We start from the raw sequence: 6,000 nt of genomic DNA on the forward strand, positions 1-6,000 counted from the left end.
CTTTTACTATTGACAGTTTAATCGTATGTCTGAGTGAGAGTTTAGATTTCACAGACACTTTGGTTTATTGACAGTCTCACAAACTCAGTTACATTTCATAATATTTATATCCATAATCAAGGAAAAGTCATTTTACACATTTATGTACAAAAATAAAGTGTTTCATGTGTTCTCAATTGTCTAATTATTTTCCATCTGCATACACAAGCCAGCATGCTGCATGATGTGCATACAGCAACAAATTTCCTTCCAGATATTTTTGGTCTAGTTCAAAATACAAACAAATATACTAAGTACAACTGAAGGGCAAAACATAGAGAAGTCATAGTGTAATGTATTATAATGTATAGTACTTAATGTTTAAAAATTAGTTATCAACAGGCACACAAAAAGAGGAAATTATCCTTGAGCTTGATGGTAACACTATTCAAGCCTCAAGTATGGTTATATTTCTCTAAATATTTTTCCCTAGAAAAGTATGGCTGCAAGCTTATATGATCAATAAAAATGCTTTAAAATCATTTCATTCTGTGCTAGGATGAGAAGAGGTTTAACATATTTTAAAACAGTCATAAACTACACATTAATTCTGATTTAAAATAGAAACTTACTTTTCAGCTGAGAATGTATATCTGTCACAAATCTCTGAAGAAAAACTATATTCATATTTTAATTTCAGGTTTCAGATACAACCGTTTACTGAATTCTTAAACCAACACATGGTTGGAGAAATACATTTGGGGAAAAAATGATTATTGTGTACATACTCAAAATTATTCACTTTAGATTTTAATTATTAAATGGTAAAGGAAATGTTTCATTTTAAAATAAAACATACAGTATTAAGATATTGTGACTATGCACACCACCATTAATTTTTCCTATTACTTTTTATAAAAGAGTTCCTTCTTTGGCATTAATAAAAAGCTATATCCAGATGTCTTTAGCCCCTTCATAAATACATAACTGAGTAACACATCTTGAGCACATCCCTAGTCACCATCTTATAATACGTGAAAAAATTCAGAGATTTAAAATATAACTTACTTGCAATTTTCCTATTTTCAAAAAGGCATAGTTGCTCTTTTGGTGTTATCAAGGGGTTTCTGAAGACCAACATGGAAAAAGGTATCCATTTCTGAGAAATACCCACTGCAGGAAAGAGGGTGCTATTTGCATTGAATATAAATACTACCTACATCACCGTCATTCCCTTTAATTAGAAAACAGAAAACCTTGTGTATTCCTAACATAAAAAAATAGAAGTTTCTTCTCAATATGGTAGGTGATTGCAAAAAGCCATTCTGTGTGTAGAGATGGTCCTTCTACCAATTATTTTTAGCATCATGCCATTTTCATTTAGAAAGGTCAGAGGAGTTCTTTGCTTAAACCAATGTGATTTTCCTAATAAGCTCACCATGCTAGGCGATCCAACAGAATGGCTCTGTATGTTAATAAGGAGAGTAAATGGCATTACTTGACAGAACTGTTCTTTCAATGATGGTTCATTCTAAGAGATTAATTTAGCCATACTTGTCTAGTGCCACATAAACACTATTAAATAGGCTATGCAGCATCCTTCTCATTCGACTCTTACACTTTGCTGTTTTGTATTAATATTCGGAAATAAAATATATCACTCCATCTGTTAGTAATCATGATGATGAAATTATGTCATACCATAATAGAAGCAAATCTAAGGTATTAGAGAGCCCTGTTCTTTTTAAATGCTCCTGTAGGATATCCCATTTTGCACATTCTTTTTTTTTTTTTTTTTTGCAGTACGCGGGGCTCTCACTGTTGTGGCCTCTCCTATTGCGGAGCACAGGCTCCGGATGCGCAGGCTCAGCGGCCATGGCTCACGGGCCCAGCCGCTCCGCGGCATGTGGGATCTTCCCGGACCGGGGCACGGACCCGTGTCCCCTGCATTGGCAGGCGGACTCTCAACCACTGCGCCACCAGGGAAGCCCACAGTCATCCTTTTTATTCTTCTAAGTCTCTTGCCTTCCTTCACATTTAGTTAGTGGTCAATTCACTATCAGAGGAATGCATTTTTTTCTGGTGGGCATTGAGGATGAATAAAAAAGAAATCACCCTATCACTAAAGATGCCATAGCCTCAAATGTCCTACTCACTCTAGCTGCAACTATAGAGATTCCCACCAGCACAAAAGATCAAACTATAGTATCGACAGATCTGGCGAGAATGCCTTTCAGAAATGGGATCATTCCCACAGCAGTTATTCTTGTTACCAGTTTCCACAAGAGTCTGAGGAAAATTTTCCATTGTCTCCTACAGTTATTAGAGTGTTGGCTCCTAATGACATGAATATACAACTTGCTATTGTTTCAGCCCGTTTTATGCATGATATTTTAAAAACTGTACAAAACACAACATTAAAATTCTAAAGTGAAAAATAATAGCATTATGGCTCATTACATTCTGTATTGTGGTAGTCTGAACTGTGAGTAGCTGTACTGTCATCCTGTCAAATCTCCCTAAAAGATCTGCTATAATGTTTTACTGAATGCCATTCATTTCACAGATATAACTACACTAAAGCGTTCCAGTTCGGAAGCATATTGTAAATGTTTTTAAGTGTTTTCACCTAGTCACCTGAGAACTACCTGCACAGAAAACTGTCAATTATACCAACAACAACAAAAGATCTGCTGCTAGTAATAGTTTTCATCAAACACAAAAGAAATAACATACTGAGTATTTTGATATAATTTTCCAATGTTATCATTACATTCCTCACTCTTCTTAGAGACAGAATTTCCAAGATTTCCTAAAAGACTTGAGGGAAGATGATAGAAATATTTATCTAAAAATTTTCATTGCTCTTAAGGTGAAATGACTGGCAAATAAATGACAGCATTTGGCCCTAGAGACATCTTTTTCTACTTTAGCCTGGGATGTCCTTAAAGCCCTTATACAATATCGTATGATACTCCAAGGTCCTTTGCTGCCATCATTTCAACATCTTTACACAGTCTCTCCCACCGCAGCTTTGCTCGTAAGTGAAGGATCATCTGCCATTGGTGGTTTGTTCTGAATTAATTCTATTATGTAGTACATATTCAATTAAGACTCATGTTGGGGCAAGGCTCTCTTGACTTTTGTAACTGCTTATTAAATAGCCAAGATGTTGTAAAAGGAACAAGTGACAAATTAAATAAAAACACATATGAGGCTTTGAATAGCAGCCAGAATAATACCAGGTTGAATTAATTATATTAAACATATGCAGAAGGGGGAAATAAAATATCTACTATTATATGAATGAGTCATTTAAATATGTTTGATGATAAGCACTTTCAAAGGAATTATTATACACTCCAGAGCATATGGTACTATACTGAGCATGTTTTAAAAGTGTCCTTAAAACATGTCTTGTCCTAATAAATATTTTTTTAAATAGACTTTATTTTCTAGAGGAGTTTTAGGTTCACAACAAAATTGAGAGGAATGTACAGAGATTGCCTATACATCCTCTGTTCCCCAATATGCACATCAAATTTCTACATGAGAGTGGTACATGTGTTACAGTTAACGAACCTACATTGATACAGCATCACCCACAGTCCATTGTTCACATTAGGCTTCAGTCTTGCTGTTATACATTCTATGGATTTTGACACAAGTATAATGATAGGTATCCACCACTATACTATCAAACTGCGTCATTAACTGCCTTAAAAATCCAATGTGTTCCGCCTATTTACCACTTTCTGCCTCCAACCCCTGGAAATCACTGACCCCTTTGACTGTTTCCACAGCTTTGCCTTTTCTAGAATGCCATGTGGTTGGAATCATAACAGCATGTAGTCTTTTCAGATTGGCTTCTTTCACTTAGCAATATGCATTTAAGTTTACTCCATGTCTTTTCCAGGCTTGATAGCTCATTTCTTTTTAGTGCTGAATGATAGTCCCATTGCCTGGATGTACCAGTTTACTGATCCACTACCGTACTGAAGGACAAGTTGGTTTCTTCCAAGTTTTGGCATTTGTGAACAAAACTGTTATAAACATTCCTGTGCAGCTTTTTTTTTTTTTTTTTTTTTGCAGTACGTGGGCCTCTCACTGCTGCGGTCTCTCCCGTTGCGGAGCACAGGCTCCGGACGCGCATGCTCAGCGGTCGTGGCTCACGTGCCCAGCCGCTCCGCGGCATGTGGGATCTTCCCGGACCAGGGCACGAACCTGCGTCCCCTGCATCGGCAGGCGGACTCTCAACCACTGCGCCACCAGGGAAGCCCCATGTGCAGCTTTTTTTGTGGACATGTTTTCAACTCATTTGGGTAAATACCATGGAGTGTAACTGCTGGATCATATGGTAAGAGTATGTTTTGTTTATTAAGAAACCACCAAACTATCTTCCAAAGTAGCTGCACCATTCTGCATTCCCACCAACAATGAGTGAGAGCTCTTGTTGTTCCACATCCTCACCAGTATTCGGTGCTGTTAGTATTTTGGTTTTGACCATCCTAATAGGTATGTATTAGAAAAATACTTTTTAAAGCAATAATAATTTTCCTTTTCTAAAGTGGTAGTTTTCTTAGTCTTTAAGAAACACTCAGAAACCCAAAGACTGAATAGAAATAAATTTTCACACTCTTTCATCCACTTACTTTTCAATAACATAGACAACAGCATTGCTGTACTAAAAATATTCAAGTTGTATCTTTTCATAAGACCATCAAATAAGTCAAAGCAGGAAAATAACAAGAGAAAAATAATAAGTTCTACATCAGGTTGGTATCTCTTTAAGAAATAATCATTATGGTTTGAAAATGTAAAAGACTATATGCATATTTTCTGTTGTACTTATATCAATATTAGGAAATTCATAAAATGACTTACTGAAAAGAAAATGTTTTGTATCAGCTTAATATGAAATTGTCTCAAAAGTGAAATAGGATTAGTTTACTGTTATACATTCTTACAGCATCCATTCTGTTTTTCTGTGCTTATCACCTTATATACTTATTTATTTTTAAAAAAAACAGAAAACTTATTGCCAGCCTACTTTGTTGATGATAGCCTGCAAGGCACTGCAGTACAGAAATTGTATCTATGCCTGCATGTCCCCCCAATGCTCATTTCTTCAATTAGCATTTGTCGGCCTAATTGCTAGGTATCATGCTAGCTGAGAGGAGTATGATGGAAAATTACAACAGTAACAACAACAAATCACACACATATGACACCAGTCCTAGGTCTCTAGAGCCTATATTCTAGAGGGTGATGCAAATACAAAAAAACAGCAGTTAAAAGCAGGTTCATTAGGGGAACTACTGGTGTTTGAGAAGCACAGAGGAGAATCATTTAAGCCAGATTTATGTATATTAGCTCAAATTCCTGCAAAATCATTACACTTTTAAATTTGGATACTCTTTGATATAGAAGACAGAGACAAAAGAGAAGCCTTTGTGTTAATTTTAGTGTGTCACAATAATATGCATATACTGTCCCCTAAAACATAACGATCTGGTGTATCTTCCACTAATATATGAGCAGTATATGAATGTGGATTTTAATTTTAATTGACTTTGTGAAGTTAATGAATACCAGGAGATTAAATATAAAACATTAAAACCTCTATAGTTGAGATGGCATGACAATTTCATGCCTGATACATATTACCTATTTAAAATACACAGCACTGATAAAGAAAATATAAAAAGAGGAAAAAAAGCATAATAACACAGCAGGGCTTAGACTCAAGCTTGGCATCTCTGTGGATCAGACAAAGTAGCTACAGGTCCTAATAGGCTCTTTTCCCCAGACACACAGTGTCACTGCATTTCCACTCCTTCACTAAGAGTCTACATGTAAGGAAGGAACCAGAGTTAAGATCACTGCTTGAAGTCACAGGTTAAAATGAAGGCCTACCCAGTGATCATTCTTGAAAGGACTAAGTTTTTGAAAATTCTGCTGACCTGATGCCTGAGCCTCTATCTTTATAGAAAACTATTAAACTAGTGATATGAGAAGAAA

This window comes from Phocoena sinus, chromosome X (assembly GCF_008692025.1).
Source record: "Phocoena sinus isolate mPhoSin1 chromosome X, mPhoSin1.pri, whole genome shotgun sequence".
NCBI lineage: Eukaryota > Metazoa > Chordata > Mammalia > Artiodactyla > Phocoenidae > Phocoena > Phocoena sinus.